The sequence below is a fragment of the Acomys russatus genome, chromosome X (genome assembly GCF_903995435.1).
Source record: "Acomys russatus chromosome X, mAcoRus1.1, whole genome shotgun sequence".
Taxonomy (NCBI): Eukaryota; Metazoa; Chordata; class Mammalia; order Rodentia; family Muridae; genus Acomys; species Acomys russatus.
In genome coordinates this window covers 81,973,645-81,995,958 of record NC_067169.1, presented here as the reverse complement: position 1 = coordinate 81,995,958, position 22,314 = coordinate 81,973,645, and the positions used below count along the sequence as shown (strand labels likewise).

Here is a 22,314-nt window from a genome sequence, read left to right as displayed (position 1 = left end):
AAATACTTCTATTAATTATATGCTAAAATTATAAATTTAAACACATTAGGTTTTAAAATATATTATTAAGCTTATTCCACTTATTTTATTGTTGGTGGGGTTTTGTTTTTGTTTTTGTTTTTGTTTTTTTGAGACAGGGTTTCTCTGTGTAACCCTAGCTGTTCTGGACTCACCTTGTAGACCAGGCTAGCCTCAAACTCACAGAGATCTGCTGGCCTCTACCTCCCTGAGTTGTAGGATTAAAGGTGTGTGCCACCACAGCCAACTTATTCCACCTTTTTTGTACATTAAAATGTGGTGCACTTAGCCTACCTCAGCGATGATGATGAGCATCAGTGAACTTCCATATGTAGATGGCTTCAAGTGTGGCAAACCACCCACTCAATGGGGAAAATGTCCTCGTTTCTACCACTGACAGAATTCTGCCTAAAACTAGCCAAGCTTGGGTGCAGGCATTGTTGACAGCCGAACTCTGCCAAGACAGCCTAAGCAAGTCCTCAATAGTTCTTGCCTCACAAGTATGTTGGTCAGATATACTGGGCCAGAAGGCCTAAGATGATTCTCCAACATTATAGAGAGTTGTGGTTGACTCTCCAGGCAACAAACTGTCCCTGTCATTTCTTTTTTTTTTTTTTTTTTTTTAATATGGAAGCTACTAACCTGCACTTCATGTTTACTCAGGTGACTGATTTTGCTCCTTCTCAAGTCTCTGATGGGGTTGAAGACCAAATAGATTAGTTTCACAATTAAACTTGGCTGTCTGGGGGTTAGGATGTTTTTAGGTCTAGATAGATGTTTTAAGTTGACAGAGATGAGATATGATAGACATTGAGTTACATTCAGAATTTTAGACTCACTAAGATAAGAAAACATTTTCTTCAAGGTTGCCAAATATGAACAGCCAGAACACTATGAACATAACACGAATGTAATTCCTGATTGTCCTGTGGTTCTTCTTGCTATATGTAGTCTATTTTATATATGTGTAGTAATGTAAATGTATATGTAAAAATAATGATTTTTAAAAATGTAGTGGTGCATGTCTTTAATCCCAGCACTCAGGAGGCAGAGGCAGGCTGATCACTGTGAGTTCGAGGTCAGCCTGGTCTACAGAAGTGACTCCAGGAGAGCCAGGACTGTTACAGGAGAAAACCTGTCTTGAAAAAACAAAAAAAAAATGTAGTTATTAGGTAAATTAAAGATATTTATATGGTTCACATTATCATCCTGTTGAATAGAGCTAGTACAAAGAAAAGTCTTAACTGGGATAGTCCTACAGCAAATGGGAATCTTGCTCACAAATGATGCAAACACAACTAGTCTAGTTTAGTCAAACACATGTGTTATGTGCAGAAAAAAACGGTGGACTTTACTGGGACCTCTATATGACATATTTGAAACTGTCAGAAGCCACCTCAAATACTATGTAACATGGAGAGTAGAGACAGCCTGAAGTACCCCTGACTCTGAGCTGCAGGCTCACAAGTGCCCTAGGTAAGCAAGCCAAGCAGGAAAACCAGACATTCAAGTTTCTTCCAGCTGCAGTAGAAAATTCCAAGAGAGACTCCTAATTGGCCTGGTATTATCTGTGGCTGCAGAGGCCAGAGCTCTCTAATTGCAACCTTTGCTCCAGTCACCTAGAGAGGGGAAAGTGCTCTCCAGGGGAACCACAAGGGGGAAAATTAGGAAACCATATGTGAAAGGCAAAAATCAGCACATACAGTACAGCAGGACTGTACATATATAAATATAATTAAGATTAAAAATATAAATGCAATTTAGATAAACTAACGTGCTACATAATGCCAAGGACCTTTTCCTCCTTAAGTTTTCTTTTTTTCTGTTCAGTCAAAGAAGTATTTTCAAGGTTTTGCCTCAGACTGGAGAGGTGGCTTAGCCATTAAAGAATAAGCTCACAACCCAGAATATTTAAAAAAAAATTTTTAAAGTGTTGCCTCATTCTTTCTCTCTGGCTCAATGTCTCTTCCCCTTTAGCGAGCCAATGTGGTGTATGGGGAGAAAAATAAGATTTATCTTTTGCTCAAGCTCAACTCTGAATATGGGCCTTGCCATTTGCCTGATAGTAAACATTGATAAAGTACATAAGGGTTTGAATCTCAGTTTCCTTATCTACAATATGGGGAGAAGAACATCTACAAATTTGTCAGGAGAATTATGTGTGGCAGCCCATCTAATCGTACCTAACAATCTCTTGTCCTTTAAATTTTTTGGATGGGATTATACTAAAGTCTCATTGTTTCCCCCTTCCCTTTCCTCCTTCCAAAGTCTTACATGTACACTCTCTTGCTCTCTTTCAAACTCATAGCCTCTTTTTGTAAAAATTGTTGTTGTTGTTGTTGTTGTTGGTGGTGGTGGTGGTGGCATGTGCGCATGTGTGTGTACATACATCCATATATATATATGTATATATATATATATATATACATATATATATATGATTTCAGGGATGACCATTTGGTATTAGATAACTGATTGGCATGTTCTACTGAGGAGGAGACAATTTCGCCTGCTCTCAGTATTCATTAGTTGCTGTAGTTCGTTGTCTAGGCTTGAGTCCGCCATCCATGATAGCATTTCTGTTGGTACATCCTTGTTTGGGTCATAATGATAGGGAATATAAGTATTCTGTAATGAAATGCACAGCAATGCAATAGTAAATACCAACTAATTTCTTGGAGTTTAGAAAATAAATTGAAGTGATCTTCAATGTTTCTAAATTTCCACTTTGTAAATTCTGTCACCAGGGCAGATTGCGAATTACCGGTGTATGGTCACCAAACATAGAATTGATATGCATGCTACTAAAGAGAGCACAGATGTGCATAATCAGCTCTCATTCCTCCACGTCTGTAATGCTGCTTTCTCTTGGGTCATTTATATCAGGCGGCTGGACCCTTAAACAAAGCCATAGAACAGAATATAAAACTTGCTTGCACACACTGTCCTGGAGATTCTCTCTCCATCTTTTCTCCAGGCTCCCCAGAAGACTCTTCTTAACATTCTTGGCTTCTCTGTAGCCTTGGGTGAAGATAAGTAATTGCTTTGTGGTTTTAGGGCAACTGGCTCCCAGATGCACGAAAATCATTTATTGCAAAATTTCAAAATGGTTTCCCAGGCAAAACCAGTTTGGAGGAGCTTTGCAAAGAGTAAGAGATTTCAACCTAAAGAAATTTCAAAACAGTTTCTCCTGACCAGCTTGCCTCTGTGAAAAATAACAGATTGCTATCACTGTATACCTATCAAAATGACTAGCATCAAAACAGTGACTCTACAAAATACTGGCAAGGATGGAAAGAAGCTGGACCACTCATTTCTGGGAAGGAGGGATGTAAAATGCTATAGCCACCTTGGAAAATTGTTGGGCAGTCTCATTAAAATACAAGGGGAAAAGGGTTCAGGGAGGAATGGGAAGGTGGGAAGGGGATAATGGAGGGCAATTGGGGGTGTAAAAAGGACCAAAACTAAATTATAAGCATGTATGTGTGCACAAAATTGTCAAAGAGTTAGCAACAACAGCTACAAAAACCCAACTAAGTATGCAACTGCAATGCCACTTATGTCTGGGAATTTATCCCAGTGAAATGAAATTTTATACTCGCACAGAACCTGAACACATATGTTCAGCACAGCTTTTATCAGTAGTCAGGTTATGGGCTAACTGTTTATGAGTGCCGCCCCCCACCAATTTGTATGTTGAAGCCCTGATTTTAGGAGGTATGGCGGCGCCTTTGGCCATGAATGTAATGCTCAAATAAATAAGATGCAGGCACCCCAGAGAACATTCTTAACCTTCTTTCTTACAAGTGCATGAGGACATATGAGGTAGACAGTGCTTGATCCGGATAGTCTCATCCGTGCCTGACAATCTTGACTGACAGCCAGACCTCAGGCTCCCAGCCTCAAAGACAGTAAGGAACAATTGTCTGTTGCTTATAAGGCACCATCTTTGCCTGTCCTGTGCTATTATTACAAAGGCCTTGAGACCGTGCAACTTGTAAATAATAGATTTATTTCTCTCAGTGGCGGTACATGGATATACACAAGTTATAAGACTGTAAGGCAGGCAACGCAAGCACACATAATGATTACAGATAAAATGGAAAACACTCTAAGGAAGATAAGTCTTAGATCAACGTTGTGTTGTTATACCGCATGTTTGCATGTTGTTACCATTTGGAGAAACTGGGTAAAGTGTATGTGTGATCTCTCCCTTGTTTTCTTATACCTGTATACAAATCTACAAATTTTTCAATTAAAATTTCAACAAGAAAGAAAGGGTTAGAAAAACTGTTAAAAAAAAGAAGAAGAAGAAGAAGAAGAAGAAGAAGTCAGATGTGGGGAGGAAGATCTTTGATCCCATTTGACCCTATAGCTCTTCAGTAATCAGTCTTATTCTGATGGGGACCTTTAATTGCCTTGCTGCCTCCAGATGTCCTTCTGCTTCAGCACTGACCTTTTTCTCCACTCATTTCTCGGCCTTAATTCCCGCACGTTCCCATGTTATTCTGACTTGCTTCTGTGTGTTGCATGCACAACATTTAAAACATTATCTTCTTTCCCTTATCTCACACACTTACTCAGACTTTTGGCATCCTTACTTGTGTGTGTGTGTGTGGGGGGGGTTGGAGTATGTTTAATAAGAACAGAAACTTTGGAATTAGGCAGACGTTAAACTATTCTTTTTTTTTTTTTTTTTAATTTGCATGTATGTCTGTGGGCCACATGCACATAGCATATGCAGAAGACAGAAGAGAGTATCAGATTCCCTGGAATTAGAGTTACAGAGGCTTGTGGACCACTGTGGGTGTTGGAAACGAAAGAAGTTTTCTGCCTGAGCAACAAGCTCTCTAAACCACTGAGCCATCTCTCCAACCCCCCAGACATGTTTTAATTAAGGTTTTGCAATTTCTGAGCTGTGGTCTTAGGCTGTTGAATTGGTTTCTTCACCTGTATAATGGGGATAATAATAATCTGGCCTGTAGGACTGTCTTCTTTGTTTAAATCTTCCGATAATGCCCTGCATCCCCAAGGTTTTAAAGGTTGTGTGTGTGCGTCTGACTGCAAAGGTTATTAATATCTCTGGTTCTGAGGTGATCTTGAACTTGGAATATGTACGTCTTACTATTTAATCTCTCTTTTTTTCCAAGCATCTCAATTTTTTCATATCTAAATATGAATTCTAAGGTTTGGCTATGCCTTATCCCAAGGTACTTCTTGAGTGGTCTGCGTTTTGGCAAATAAGCCCACCTTTTGTCAAAGTTGAGAATACATTAGGGTCTTGTCTTTATATACCCTACATTCAAAGTCAGTGACCATAGCTCCAAAATACATACAGACTTTTCCTTCACTGTGCTTCCCACCACCTATTCAAAGCTACAACCACCTCTCTACTGTCCACCGACAATAGTCTCCCAAAGACGTTTTGTTTTCACCCTCTTACAGTCTATTCTCCTAAAGCTGATCACTCCACTATTCGGCCTGAGACCCTCCAATATCTCTCCTGAAAAAAAAAATACTGTGTATCAGACCGCCAGCCACGTCCCTGATGAAAGCCGAAAGACCTCCATAATGATGGCCTCCCTCTCTAATAATGTCTTGTGCAATTAGTCTTCCCACTGTTCCTGACATTCCTTTCAAACCAGCCTTCTGTGAATTTCTTAAATATATCAACTTCTTTCCTCCCTGGATGCTTGTATAATAGTTATGCCATAGATGTGGAACACCATTTCCCCTTTAGGGCCTTCAAATTGCTCAATTTACCAATCAAGTCTTGTCCTAAACATCACTTCTTTAGAGAAAATTCCTGTACCAACCAAATCTTTCATTTCAGTCACACCAATGTTTTGTTGCCTTTTCCTTTTATTGTTAGTGTTTGAAGTAAGGGCCTTATGCATACTAGGAAAATGCCCTAAAACCAAGATCTATCTCCAGCTCTCTTTATTCCCACCCCAATAGGAATTATCAAGGTATGTATCATTATATATTTCTTCCTGTTCTTATCTGGATGTAAGCTCCAAGAGAGCAGGGACTGACATGCACTTGCTTTCTGCTGCCTATCACTGTACTGCTGCACAGAAGGTCCAAAATAAATATTTCCTGATTTGAAAATATTCCAAAAAGTCATTGGAATATGTCTATTTCTCCATCTGTATTCATAAATACACTAAATATATCCTCCTATATGCATGCATATGCTCACAATGCTAGTCCTTTTTTTTTTTTTCACTCTGAGCAACTTATAGCATATAGAAAGTTTCTCAATAAATAGTCATGGAATGAATTATGGAGAAAGAGCCCTCTATAATTGCCTCGGGTTCAATACTGTTGCTTGCCCTCCAAATGAAGAACTCATGCTGCCTAAATGAGCTAATGGAAAAAGATAACAGCTAAGGCAGTTAGGGAAAGCAATGCCAGAGGAAGCTGTGGGCTAATGGTGGCAGTGAGGAACTGGTTCTCAGTGGGGAATGGAAATGGGGTTCTTTGATCATCGTAGTAATTCTCAAACTTCAGTGTTTTTAAGGAAACAGTGGATCTCATTCAGCAAGTCTGCAATAGCGTAACCATACATCTTGGTGTGTCCAGGTTTTTTCCAATTTTATGACTAAGCAATCCCTCAGTGCTAGGAAAACTCTTATGATGGATCAGATTACTTTGGGGATGAGTTATTTTAAGATAAGACCCTCAGGTGTTTCTGTTACACATGGCAGTTGGGCCATGATTTGAGTCATATGCGGCATGGATTAGAAGCTTGGTGGCAGCCCAGCCTACTTCAGTAACTGGTCTCCATTCTGATCCCAAATACTAGCATTGGCTCTGCTGTTCTCTTTCCAACATCAGCTAAAAGGAACACTTTGTAAGGCTTCAATTGATTCAGGAAGATTGAAAATTCAGGGCTAAGTGATTAAACCTCTTACAGATGGAAGAACATTTAAATGCCTAAATTGCTTGAGTACTTTAAAAATAGGGGGAAATGGCCAAATTGTATCACACAGAAAGTTCTAAAATAATCAACTAAAGAGAGCTCCTCAGACTGTGAGTGGCATGTCTTCTCAGTCTGCTGACCTCTTCACTTCCATGGTGATGGCCAGAGTTGTTAAGTGATCTATGAAATGTTAACCTTTCTATCAAGGCTGCAGATCCTGCCACAGGGATACATTTGAATTCTGTCAATGAAAGGGTGTCAAAGGACACCAATCTCTCTTTCCTCAATCATCTGCAATTCTTTCAGAGATTTTCATCTCAGTTGTCAATGCAGCTTAAGATCCATTCCAGCTTCTGCACTCTAGCTTTCACAGTTGAGATGTGTACAATTTAGAATATAACCTTTAGTTTTCAATAAGCCAGAGTGATGGGGCCAACTAATTAAAGGTTTCTTTTCAGTACAGAGTCTGTTGGTGCCTTAGAACTGTCATACATGGCTTTGAGATTGCATAGTGGCATAGCTATTGTGAAAAACAGTTTGGAAGTTTGGGGAAAACAGTTCAACATAGAATTATCATTACAAGGATCATTGAAAAGGCAGCTAGTCTAGAAATGGCAGGAAGGATAACAGATTTGCACAGTTTGTACATTGGAGTTGGGCATGTAGCAAGGGCAAGCTGGGATGCAGCCAATAGCAAAGCAGATGAGGCTAAAACCCGAGATAGGTCAAAAAAGGTTGAGAGGAATCTAGAAACCACAGAGAGTGTTACCCAAGGCTGTCGCCCTGGTTGTTTTCAGTGTCAAATTTAAACCACGCAGCAACGCACCCCTTAAACTTACACTAATGCTTGCTTCTTAAACAGCCTCTTTCTATTGCTTTTTGTTCTCCCACAGCCAATCTCTCAGTCGGTTTCACCTCTGGTACTGCAGCAGAATGCCAACTGCAGCCTCCTTTCTCGCTTGCCCATATCACCAGTGGATCCCATAGACCACCCCACTAGCCTTTCTCCCCCGATCTGTCCCTGTATCCTAGCCCCCAACTTTAGCAAGTACTCCGTACTCCACCACTGACCACACCTGCCAGAAAACTGGGTAGGCTGCCCACGGAACTTCTCCTTCCTGTTCCCCTAGACCCAATCCCCACTTATACCTCATTCCCAGCTCTGTTACAGGAAACCTACTGTGGTCTCCCTTTCCTCTCTGATAGCATCCTCAATGGAGTAAGAAACACTTTCTCTTTCCTCAAGTCAACTCATCTCAGTATCCCAGCCTCCTACACCAGCAGCCATTGCCTGGAAAACAACAGCTAACCAGGCCAGAAAAACAGGCAACTCAGCAATCACAAAAATCCAGAGAGGAAACAGAAACCAAGGAACAAAACACCCACCCCAAAAAAGACAAATCCAGAAATTAGCACTTAGACATATAATCATCCCAAACCCAGATGCCTAGATTCCAGTGTGAAAACACAATCAATAAGAGTCAGGGCAACGTGTCTACTACAACAGGCCCTGAATGCTCCAACACAGATGAAGCTCAAGACTTTATAAAACCTTGCTTCTTGTTTTGCCAGAGCCAACCCCTCAATAAGAAGATCGTAGATGTTATTAAAGAGGATACGAGTACATCCCTTAAAGAAACCCAGAAAAACACAAACAATTGAAGGAAACGAATAAAACAGATTAACCCCCCCAAAAGGAAATAGAATCAATAAAGAAAACATAAAATGAGGGAATTCTGGGTCTTGTTTTGTTGTTCTTGGTGGTGTTTTTTGTTTGTTTGCTTTTTGAGACAGGGTTTCTCTGTGTAGCCTTGGCTCTCCTGGACTCACTTTGTAGACCAGACTGGCCTCGAGTTCACAGCGATCTGCCTGCCTCTGCCTCCTTGAGTGATGGGATTAAAGGCGTGCGCCACCATGCCTGGCTCCAGGAAATTCTGAAAATGAAAATTTAAGGACTTCTAACAGGAACTACAGAGACAAGCTTCACCAACAGAATATAAGACATGGGAGAGGGAGAGGCAGAGGTGCCAAAGGCAAGAGTGGAGCTAGTGGCGGCCCCAGCTGTGGGACAGGCAGCAGCTGCAGTGGTTTGTTGGATAATTGGAAGATTGATGATAACCCTGTAAAAACTGATAAATGGGATGGATCAGCAGTGAAAAACTCTTTGGACCATTCCGCCAAAAAGGTGCTCCTGGAAAAATGCAAGTATGTGGAGAACTTTGGTATAATTGATGGTTGCCGCACTATCTGTCCCATCTCCTGCTTCTTTGCCATAGTGACTTTGATTTGGGATTGCATGCACCCCTTTCCAGAGTCCAAGCCGGTTTTGGATTTGTGGCTCATGTCCTATTTTGTGATGATGGGGATCCTGACCATTTATAACTCATATAAGGAGAAGAGCATCTTTCTTGTGGCCCACAGAAAACATCCTACAGGAATTGATCCTGGTGACATTTGGTAACTATTCTCCAGCCTCAAAAGGTTTGATGACAAATACACCCTGAAGCTGACCTTCATCACTGGGCGGACAAAGCGGCAGCGAGAAGTTGAGTTCACCAAGTCTATTGCTAAGTTACTTGACCACAGCAGGACACTGGTTATGGATGCATATGAACCTGAAATATCCAGGCTCCATGACAGTCTCTCCACAGAAAGAAAATTAAAGTAGCCAGTTCTAAAAGCTCTCTTTCTGCTAAGCCATACAAGTTACTGATGGGTAGGGGAAGAAACAGAAAGCTTAAATTTGGTCAAGTATGACATCCTAAGAATGCCCCTGTTTCGTCCAAGCTAGGAATTTCCTAGCGCAGATATGCTGTTGTATCTTTGATGGCTTGCTGTAGCCTCCTTGGTCTGCTGAGTGGTTTGTGTTGTTTTCCTTAAGAAGCATTTTTTTTATGTAAAAAGCTAAGCATCCTTTTTCCTTTGTACTTAATATTACTTTATACAGTATAGCTTTGTGCCATGCAACATTTGAATGCTCAGTTCGTAAGAACTACTAACCTTCTGGGCATGGCAGTGTTCGCCTGTAATCCCAGCACTTGGAAGGCTGAGGAAGGGGGTTGAGTTTGAGGCCATATTGGCCTGTAGAGCCAGGCCCTGCTGAGGATTGGGTGTTGTTAACTTGTTGCTGACTCTGTGGTAATCCCTGCTTCCACAACTCTTTCCTTAAACTCAGGATACAGCTTTTTCTGTGTAATGACATTCCTTTACACACCAATTTTGTGAGTGTGTATATATATATTTGACTTGGGGAGAATTATTTTTTAAAAATACAAAATAGCTTTTAATTTGTTTAAAGTAGATCTGCCTGTTACATTTTGTGCTCTCAACCAAATAAAGAAACCAGTGGCATTTTTAGTTTTATATTCTCTGTGTTTTCCACTGGCATGTCTCTGTGGATTTGTTTGTGCCCTTTATTAACTGCCATTTCCTAAAGCTTTTTTTTTTTTATCAATAAATGAGAGACGATGTGGTAAAAAAAAGACATGGGAAAAAGAATCTCATGTGTTGAAGATATGATAGATGAAATAGATACATTGGTCAAAGAAAATGTTAAGTCCAACCAAAAACTCCTGTCACAGAACATCCAGGAAATCTGGAATACTATGAAAAGACAAAAACCTAACAATAATGGTCATACAGGAAGGAGAAGAAACCCAGCTCAAAGGCCCAGATAATGTCTTTAAGAAAATCTTAGACAATTTTTTTCTAATCTAAAGGAGATACCTATAAAGTTACAAGAAGCATACAGAACACCAAATCAATTGGACAAGAAAAGAAAGTCTCCTTGCCACATAATCATAAAAATATTAAAAAGACAAAGTATACTAAGAATATTAAAAAGCTGCAAGGGTAAGAGATCAAGTAAAAGATAGAAGCAGGCCTATTAGAATTACACATGAATCTCAATGGATACTCTAAAAGGCAGAAGGGCATGGACAGACAGATGTGCTGCAGACTTAAAGAGACCATAGATGCCAGCATAGACTCCCATACCCAACAAAACTGTCAATTACCACAGATGAAGAAAACAAAATACTCTATGATAAATAGACAGATATTATTTAAATTTGATAAACACTTTCAGCAACATGGCTGGATAGAGGATTAACTTTTAAAAATCAGTAGCTTTCCTATATACAAATGATAAATGGACTGAGAAAGAAATTAGGGAAACTACCCTGTGCACAATAGCCTCAAAGAATATAAAGTATCATGGGGTAACTCTAACCAAGCAAATGAAAGACTTGGTGATTACAAACCTAAAGTCTTTAAAGAAAGAGATTGAAAAAGGTATCAGAAGATGGAAGTATCTCCCATGCTCATGGATCAGTAGGATCAACATAGTAAAAATGGCCATCCTATCAAAAGCAATCTACAGATTCAACAGAAACTCCATCAAAATGTCAGTACTATCATTATTATTATTATTATTATTATTATTATTATTATTATTGTTATTATTATTATTATTATTGGTTTTTAGAGACAGGGTCTCTTTGTGTAGCCTTGGCTGTCCTGGACTTGCTTTGTAGACCAGGCTGGCCTCAAACTCACAGTGATCCACCTGCCTCTGCGTCCCAAGTGCTGGGATTAAAGGCGTGTGCCACCACGCCCTGCTTTTTGTTTTTTGTTTTTCACAATTCTTTACAGACCTTAAAAGAGCAGTACTTACCTTCTTATCAACAAACAAACAAAAAAAACGTAATGGCTAAAATAGTCCAGAACAATAAAATAACTGTTGGAGGTATCGCCATCTCTGATTTCAAGCTGTACTATAGAGGTATAGTAATAAAAACCACATGGTATTGGCATACCCCCTCAGGAACAGTCATAGGGGAGGGGAATAAGGGGAAAAGGGGAGGGAGGGAAGAATGGGAGGACACAAGGGATGGGATAACCATTTAGATGTAACAAGAATAAATTAATAATAATAAAAAAAATCAAAGAAAAAAACAGACCCATTGATCAGTGGAATACAATTGAAGATGTAGACATAAATCCAAAAACACATAGACACATGATTTTTGACAAAGAAGCCAGAAATACCACTGGGAAAAAGACAGCATCGTCAACAAATAGTGCTATTCAAACTGTATGTCTGCATTTAAAAGAATACAAATAGATCCATATTTATCACCATGCACAAGTTTCAAATCCACAGGGATCAAACACTTCAACATAATAGCAGATACACTGAACTTGATAGAAGAGAAAGTAAGGGATATCATTGAACACATTGGGATAAGAGAAGGCTTACTGAATAGAACACTGATAGCTCAGGCTCTAAAATCAACAGTTAATAAATGAGACCTCATGAAACTGAAAAGCTTCTGAAAGGTAAAGGACACTGTCAACAGAACAAAGAGAAAGCCTACAGAACAGGAAATGATTTTCACCAATTCCACATCTGTTTGAAGACTAATATTCTAAATACTTAAAGAATTCAAGAAACTAGATACTAAAATACCAAATAATCTGGTTTAAAATGGAGTACAAATCTAAACAGAATTCTCAATACAATAGTCTCAAATGGGCTGAGAAATGCTTAAAGAAATGTTCAACATCGTTGGCAATCACAGAAATGAGTATCAAAACTACTTTGTAATGGCTAAGATAAAAAACTCATGTGACAGCACCTGCTGGCAAGGATGTGGAGAAAGGGGAACACTCCTCCATTGATGGTGGGAGTGCAAACTTGTACAACCGCTTTGGAAATCAGTCTGGCGCTTTCTCAGAAAATTGGGAACAGTGCTACCTCAAGACTCAGCTATACCACTCCTGGGCATATAGCCAAAAGAGGCTCCACCATACAACAAGGACATTTGCTCAACTATATTCATAGCAGCTTTATTCATAATGCCCAGAATCTGGAAACAACCTAGATGTCCCTCAACCAAAGAATGGATAAAGAAACTGTGGCACAGGTAGACAATGGAATATGACTTAGCTGTTAAAAAATAACATCATGAAAATTTCAGGCAAATTGATGGAACTGTAAAGTAATCATCCTGAGTAAAGTAACCCAGAGCAAGAAAGAATAATTTGGTATATATCCACTCATAAGTGGATATTAGCCATTAAGTAGATGATAATCAAGCTAGATTCTGTAGACCCAGAGAGGTAAGCTAAAGAGGAAGGGTCTACCTTTTAATGTTCACTTGTTTTCTCTATTGTAATTTTTTATTCATTTCCTAGCTTTTTTGTAGTATGATTGTCAAAAATTGTATATACTCAAAGAATACACAGTAATGACTTTGTATATGTATATATGGTGACATGATTACCAACATTAAATTAATTAGCACTCTATATTTACCCATTTTCTGTTCTAAAATGAAATAACCAGGTTAGAAGGAAATTTACTTCATAAACTTAGTTGAAAGTTCAGCACTTGTGAATGCTTAATGGTAGATGTTGTCACGGCTATAGTAAGTAGGTAAATGAAAAATAAATATAACCAGACAAAAGGCAGACGTTTGGGTGGGGACAGGTTTCTTCTTTTTGTTGCTTATTTGTTTAATTTTATTGGTTTTGAAGCATGGGCTCATATATCCCAAGCTATCTTTGAGCTCATTATGCAGCTAAGGTTGATCTTGAACTCCTGGTCTCCTGCCTCCACATCCTGAGCATGTATTACAAGCATGTCCCACCATGCCAGTATATACAGTGCTGAGGACTAAACCTAGGGACTTTTGTATGTTAGACGCACACATTACCAACTGAGCTACATCCTAGCCAGTTTTGTTCTTTTTATGACAACTCTCTATTGAATGCTCTATAAATCCCCTCTAAGGGCAACTCCTTGAATTATCCAATGATCTTCCAGTAGGTCCCACTTCTTAAAAATCCCCACCACCAATATTACCATATTGGGGAAAACAAGCTTCTAACACATGGAATATTGGGATAAAATCTACATCAAACTGTGCATTACGATCTTCAGTTAATTGTGTATGTGTGTATGTGTGTGTGTGTGCGTGTGCATGTTCTTGTGTGCAGTAGATAGCATTGACTATCTTTGTAAATTTCAAATAACTAATATAGTATTATTGACTATTATCATCCTGCTTCATATTTAATTTCTGGAACTTATTCATCTTGTCCCTGAAAGCCTGCACCCTTTGGCAGACATGTCTCATTTCCTCTCCCCAAATGTTGGATACCACTGTTTTACTCTGCCTTAATGCCTTTACTTGTCTCTTTGTTGCTGAATAATATTCCATTATATACTACATTTCTTTTATTCATTTCTTTATTGATGGACACTTAGGTTGTTTCTATATCTTGGATATTGTGAATAATATTGCAATGGGCATAAGTATGCAAATATTTCTTGCAGGTACTGATTTAATTTGCTTTGGCTGTGCACCAAGAAATGGGATTGCTGAATATATATTAAGAAGTGTGATTGCTGAATAGTAGGTCTGTTTTTAAATTTTTGAGAAAACTCCATATTGTTTTCCATAATGACTGTACCAATTTACATTCTCACCCACAGAGAGCAAAGGTTCCCTTTTGTCCATAGCCTTGCCAACACCTTTATTTTTTTATCCTACATAAGACTTAAAAAAAAAAAACTTCTCTCATACAATACTTCTCAATCATAGCCTTCCCCTCTACTCTTCCCAGTCCACACCCCTATCCCCTCTGCCTTAGATCCATTCCTCTTCAGTTTCCCTTCAGAAAAGAGCAGGCCACCCACGAATATCCACCAAACATTCCATAAAAAGATGCAGTAAAACAAGGCACTAACCCTCCTATCAAGGTTGGATGAGGCAACCCAGTAGAAAGACCAGGGTCCCAAGCACAGGCGAAAGAGTCAGAGACACCCCCTACTCCCACTAGTTAGGAGTCCCATAAGAACACCCAGCTACACAACAATGACATATATGCAGAGGATCTAGGTCGGACCCACACAGGCTCTGTGACTGTTGCTTCAGTCTGTGTGAGCCCCTATGAGCTTGATTCCAAGAGCCATGTTCTCCTGGTGTCTTCAACCCCTCTGGCTCCTATATTCCTTCCTCTCCCTCTTCTGCAGGGTTTCTCAAGCTCTGCCTAGTATGTAGCTTTGGGTCTCTGCATCTGCTCCCATCAGATGCTGCTGAAGGAAGGCCTTTCTGATGACAGTGAGCCAGGTTCTGGAGTAGTGAGTGTAGTAGAATATCATTAGAAATAATTTCATTGGCTTTTTTTTTTTTTGTCCAATTGTGTCTTTTTTTAACTCTATGTTTCTGGGTTATCCAGCCTTTGGTTTCTGGCCATACAGGCAGTGTCAGGCATGGGCTCCATTTTGGGATATAGGCCTCAAGTTACACCAGTCATTAGACTTTGTTACATTTTGTTACTTTTTGGTAACAGAAATCTTAAGCAGTATTAGGTGCTTTTTCATTGTGCTTTGGGTTTGCTTTTCCCTGATAATTACTTATAGTGGAACAACTTTTGTGCATCTTTTGATAAACTGTCTATCCAGGTCCTTTGCTCCTTCACAAAACAGAATAATTGTCTTTTTGCTATTAAGATGTATGAGTTCCTTATAGAGCTTGAATATTAATTTCTTAACAGATGCCTTGTGCATCCATGCCATTAAACACTTGTCTCTGAATATTTTGGAGAAATGCTCACTGAACAGAAGTTGTTAGCAGTATGCTACTTATAAAAGGCCTTACAAACCAGGCTTTTAGGGTCAAATAATGGAATGGGATACAAGGAGAGCTATGTTCAACTGAATAAAGTAAGTTAAAATGCCATAAAACCCAGTGCTCTTACTGAGACAGTGTTGACTCTGTTTCTTAGCAATTAAACTTTATTATGCAACCCAACTAGCTTATACAAGAAGGAAAAAGGTTAAAGGGACAAAAGAGTGAACCTTCAGGTCGCCGTTCCACGGGAAGGGTCCTTAGGTGTCTCTCTGGCCTGCGTGCTGGCCCAGCTTGTCCGCTGCTCTGCACGCTCTCTCTGCAGCAGACTTTGTTATTCTCTCTTCCCCAACTCCTTCAGTCACGAGGGAAGGACCAGCTCCTTCTCCCGGTGAGGGTCCATTAGAAAGACAATAGTCCAGGTGGGGTTCCCAGGTCTGCTTTCTGAATTCCAGACCCAGGATGGCTCCACTCAGTCTGTCACAAGGTATTCATGGGGTGCCCCAAGGGTAAAGCCCGCCAAGACTGCTCCCACCTGTGACAAAGCTTACTCCTTCCCACAAGACAGGGCCACTCAGATAAATGTATGCTTCTCAGGTTGTTGCCTTCGTTTAACTTCCAGAGTTGAGTCTGACAGTTTTTCCCAGTGTTTTATTGTTTTAATGGAGGGGTGGAGTTGTCAAGATTCCTACCTCTGTCGTTTTCAGTGACATCATTCCAGCAAATATTTTAACAATGGTACTTAGCAACAGTGTAAAATCCTTTGTCCTGTAATCTTCCTGGCTCTGGTAACCTATCTCGTCTCCTGGGATATCATTAAAGAAAGCTGCAAAGAAATGACATCATAGCGCACGGTTCATGTCTTCTATCTCGGTTAGGTTTTCTATTATAGTATTTCCATTCCTTGCCTATGGACATTGAGCAGCTGTTTCAAGTTGCCTCTGTTCTTCCCAAGCTTTCAATACCACTTGTACTGATCTCACTTTGTCCCTGAAGATTCCATAATTCCAAACCTATATGCAGCCTATCAGTGTTTCTCTTAAAAGTACAGGTCTGAGGTCAGTCTTGTGGGTTCCTTTCTCCGGGAGGCTGGGCTGAGAATCTGGTCACAGAGTTTTCTTTAGCCTTCTGGAGGCTAGCTGAGGAAGGCTCTGTCCTGAGAACCGGTCACAAAGGCCTTCGGGGCAGGGAGGGAGCAGGAGCTCAAGGCAGGCTCAGCCTGGGTTGAGACAATGGAAATCTGCCTTCCTTCCAGAGGGGGAAGGGAGCCTCTGACTTGTGAAAGGCCAGGTAACCCACTGAAGTTGATTAAAATAAAGACAGTCAAGAGTCAAAGAGCTAGATTTTAATTCACCAAGCTTAATGATAAAAGAAAGACAAAGACAGAAGAAAAAAAACAGGAAAAATCCATGCCCCCCCACTCCAGATCTGGGCTTTTAAACCAAGGGTAACTGAATTGCAGGAGCCACTCTCAGGACACTTCCTGGGGCTTGTCTCCAAGGCACTTTTGATATGGTTTTTCTTCAAAGAGCCAGGTTTTGACACCTTTTGTGTGGGTGAGGGTCTGTGTTTTGGTTCCTGCAAGGAACTAGCCTTTTAACAGAGTTGGGCCTGGTGGGTGGTTTTGCCAGCAAGCGGTGAGGCTCACCTATGTCTGAGCATGAAGCTTACCTGGATGGAGCGGCTCCTCCTCCTGCAGACAAGGGCCCACAAATCATTTATAGCTCAGTCCTCGAGTCTGTGCCTACTAGCCCTGCGATGTTGAACAAATAACCACATCTCTTAATATTGGTCAATCTTCTCATCCTCCAAGGGACTATGGGAAGGTTAAAGAATATAATTTCTATACTGCTTTTAGAACAGAGCCCACATTAAGTTCTGTCTATCACTGCTATCACCATCACAGTATCTCTCTCACTCTTGTATGTAAAGAATAAGCTTTTTTTTTTTTTTTTTGTCTAGTTTTGGCTTTTTGAGACAGAGTTTCTCTGTGTAGCCTTGGCTGTCTTGGACTCGCTTTGTAGACCAGGCTGGCCTTGAACTCACAGAGATACACCTGCCTCTGCCTCTGCCTCTGCCTCTGCCTCTCTGAGTGCTAGGATCACAGGTATTTGCCACCATGCCTGCCTGTAAGGAATAAACTTGAACACCATTACTTATGTTCTTTTAAATTCTATTTCCTTGAATCATTAGTATATATTTCTTTAAAACCCCAGAGAAACTAGGAATACAGGGATATATCTTAGTATAACAAAGACAATATACTAACCTCAATCTATGTGGAGAAAAAGTCCAAACATTTCCAGTAAAATCAGAAATAAGACAACAATGGATGTGTTTCCCTATGACTTTCCCAAATATCCTTAGTGTTATTTACTTCCTTCCTTTCCTGGCTGTTGATCCTTCCACCCTCTCTCTGCTTTAAGAGCTCTCTGTTTTTCCTGTTCCTCTAGCGCCTGAACAGCAGCAGTCCTATCCCTAGAGTTCCTTTTCCCTGCCCCCACCCATCCCTTTTTACTGTCCTGGCTTGGGAAAATGGCCTTGTTGGTCAGGAGAGTCCAAAAGGCTCCAAAAACAAAATTGAATGAGGTAGAAATTATCTAAATACAATACTCACATATACAATTCTAAAAAAAAAATTTAATCACAAAGTTAATTTCCCAGTACTCTGTGCATCATATTATTGTCCTAACATTATTTCCTAGAAAATCAATGGGAGGCAAAATTAAGCTCAAGTTAACTCAATCCATTTCAAAATGCACAGTTTTTTTTAAATACTTAATATTTTATTTTATTTATAACTTTGTATATGAATACTGTACCTACATCTCCCCACCTTCCCACAAACTCTGTGTTCATTCTCCAAATTCATGGGCTCTTTATTACCATTGAATGCATATATATGTAATATATAAAATACATGCATATATAAGCACATACATACATACATACACAACCTACTGAATGCATTTACTGTTGCTTTCTAAATACTTCATGCATAATTGAGGTTCAGTCTATCAATCTTTTCCAGAACCTGACTGTTTGATATTTCTAGGTTGACTGAAATAAGTACAGCCCTTATGTATGAAATTTTTTAAAAATTGTAAGGAAAACCTCAAAAAATGAAAGAAGAATATCTTTAAGAAGCAGAAAACACAGTTAACATGAGAAACTGATATTGGTTTGCTTTACCAAAAGCCCAAGGTCCAACTTCATAGCTGTGAAGTAAGAAGGGGACTGTAATTGTGATGGAAATAGTCTGAGCCACAGTTCAGTCACAGGTCTGTGCTACCTGTTTTAAAAAGTATTATTTCCTTAACTTTTTGAGGTTAATATAAGTTGTCATTTCTGACTTCTCTTTTGTCCTTCCAATATATCCCTCTTACATATCCCTCCTTGCTCTCCTTCAAATTAATGTTCCCTTTCTTCATTAATTGCTGTTACATCATGTATGTATATAAATATATATTCCTAAGTATAACCTGCTCAACAGATGTTATGTTACATGGAGTTTATTAAATGAGCATGGGGGGAGAGGGAAAGGGAGGAAGAGGTACCTCAGAGAAAGAGAAAGGAGGGAGGGTGAGAGAGAGAAAGAGAAAGAGAGAGAGAGAGAGAGAGAGAGAGAGAGAGAGAGAGAGAGAGAGAGCATGTGGAGGGTCTGTCTTTTATATGACCCTGGGCAGGGCCACACCCGCATGGCAGGTAAGCAGTGACATCACAGGTAGGCTGACTGAAGCAGAATCCTAACACAGTCTGTACACTGTTACATGCATGTTTGTTTTTAGGGCTGAACACTTGGTACTGGCTAGGCTCTCCTCTGGGTAAGACTGTTTTTCCCATTTGCCTGTAGTTTGTTTAGGGTTGAAGCCTCGTGATCTTTCTCCTGTCCACTTTCACATGTCTATTTGTTGTCATCCTTGTTCAGCCTGATTGAGGAGTCATGTTGCTAAGATTGTTATGAACGTAGCTTCTGATTTTCCTAGGAGTCACATTCTCACAGCAAACTCCCATTGCTCTTATAGTCTTTCCATCTACTCTCCAGCAATCATCTCTGAGCCTCAGGTACTGGAGTTGTTTTGTAGATGTATTGGGACCGGGCCCCACAACTCTGCCTTTTGATCAGTTGTGGTTTTCTATAATGATCTCCATATGTTGCAAAGAGTTATAACAGTCCCTTATATATTCTGAATTATATTTCTTTATTAGACATAGACTTTGCAAATATTTTCTCTCATTCTATGTGTTGTCTTTTCACTTTCTTTGTCTTATGTATTTTTGTTTATTTGTTTATTGTTCTATTTTGTATTGTTTTTAGTTTTTCGAGACGAAGTTTCTCTGGGTAGCCCTGGCTGTCCTGGAATTCATTCTACAGATCAGGCTGGCTTCGAGGTCAGAGATTTGCCTGATTCTGCCTCCCAAGTGCTGGGATTAGAGGCTTGTGCCACTACTGCCAGTCCATCTTTTCCTTTTCTTGATAACATCATTTGGAAGGACAAATATTTTTAATTTTGATGAAATCCAATTTAAATGTTGTCTTTGGTTCCTGGTGCATGTTGGTTTAACATATGAATATCAGTCTGGCCATAGATTTCTACTCACATTCTGCTCCCTACAGTGGTTTCCAAGATGCTAGATTTACCACAAAAATGGCCCATGGTGTTTCTGAGCTACCACAGAACTGGGAAGGTTTTAGGTGATAATAGGGTAAGGGAGAATTCATAAATATTGCTGTGTGTGTGTGTGTGTGTTTTTTTTTTTTTTTTTACTCAGATTCAGTCAGTCACTTTTTTTCTGAATTAACACTATCTGGATCATGAGAAGCTTCTGGTTAGTGTAAAGAGGTATGAAACTTTTTTATAGTTTGATAGGGTTCTACTGGCTTTTATGTAAGAGAAGATTTTCAGATATTCTTACCCCAGTTTTGGTAATTTCATACAGTGCACAGTTAACATTTACACATTTTCTTGTTTTCTTTTGTTATGTAAACCAGTCATGTCTTCCAAGCTAAACTGTTTGGCTGTATACTTCTCACAGTGTTTGCCAAAGTTGATTAATGCACTTTATTGGATTTGAGATTGCATCTAATTCTTATATCTTTAGGTAGAACAGACCATTTGAAAACAAAGTCAGCTGTTTATAAGCAAATTCCTTGCATGGCACCATATATGAAGAAGAAATTGAAACATATGATAGGTGAAGATGGCAAAGAAAATGGAGTTCAGAAGTACAAAGGAAGGACAGCACTGGTACTGGGATCAAACATCTTCTAGCTGATTTTTTTTCAACAACTAATTAAAAAAACTATTTTTAAGTAATCTTGTACCTACAACAATTAGTAAAAATATAAAGAGCTGTCATACTCCCCTTCCTCAGCTTACCTAATATTAATATCTTAATAATCGAAGTACGGTGATTAAAGCTGAAAAAAAAAAACACATTATTACAACACCAGTAACTAAATTACAGGTTCCTTCAGACTTCTCCACTGACCTTTAAAGACTAGAATGTAGCAAACACTGAACAAGAAATGTTAAAAGGAGGATGCAGCGAAGGGTGCATAGGATAAATAGCATCTGAGCAATATGGAAAAGCAAAGTAAAAAGTGCCTTGCATATGCTGTTGATTATCTCTTCCCAACTCACCTCTCCAGGACAATGGAAGATCCTTTTGTAATTTGTCTGTGATGGGTGATCTTTCATCAACAAGGAAGGAAGGCTTTTTACATGTTAACTTTGCCATTGCCTTTCTCTGTACTGTTATCTACTTGTTAAAGGTTCTAAAGGAAAGGAATTATTCTTCACTCCCACTACTCATTCATTCAGGATTGTTCATATAATATATTTGAAATAATAACCTTGTTTAGCTTGCAAGGTATCACTGTCTTTTTTCTGCATCGGGTAGGAAGTAAAGAAAACCCATTTAAATGATTGGCAGGATGAGGGAAACAGTTTGCTTTTCAGCATCTCTCAAGCAACTTCTAAAATTTGGACTGCGTGTGTGTGTGTGTGTGTGTGTGTACGTGCACGTGCGTGTGTGTGCGCACACGCAATATAATTTAAAGTCAAATAGAAACATTTAAAAATTATCATGTCAGGGGAATTGACTAAAAGTGTATTGCACTCAAATTCCCTTGCTTTTTAATAGATTACAAATCATACATCACAAATCATCAACTGCTCTTCTAGCAGCAAAATTTATGGATGACTTCATGGTAAAAATAAATGGGAAGAAAGCAGTGTGTGACAGTGAATGTTTTAAACATATTTTATTACGAGCAAGTCTAGAATTAGGAAGCCAAAAATTAATTATTTCAAAATAAATTCCAGATGGATACAGTTGGAAGTAAGAGATTAAAAAGCTAAGATACTAAGATGAAAATAAGTGAGCAGACTAAAGGATATCCTATAAACATGGAACTTATCAAGACTACTACTGCTATTGGAATGTAAACACAAGGCCATAGGATTAATTTCCAGACCTGCCAAAAATTCTGTAAGGACAGTTAAAAGGAAAAAAAATATCCCGGGAAAAAACAATGTAAAATATGCTACAGTTGCTGTTTGGTTTTCATAGTAAAGAAGACCCCAAGGCAACTTATAAAAGACAGCATTCAACTGGGATGAGTCCATGTCCATCATGCGGGGAGCATGCTAACAAGCTGGCACATCTCTACAGTGATAACTGAGAGCTTACAAGCAGAAGGCAGAGTTAAGAGTGAGGAGAGATGGG

At 39.3% G+C, this 22,314-nt stretch overlaps 1 pseudogene; it reads left to right on the top strand.

Annotated features, from left to right (window-relative positions):
- The first annotated feature begins 8,386 nt into the window (after positions 1 to 8,386).
- On the top strand, positions 8,387 to 9,611 carry LOC127185377 (signal peptidase complex subunit 2-like; annotated as a pseudogene).
- The last annotated feature ends 12,703 nt before the right edge of the window (positions 9,612 to 22,314 follow it).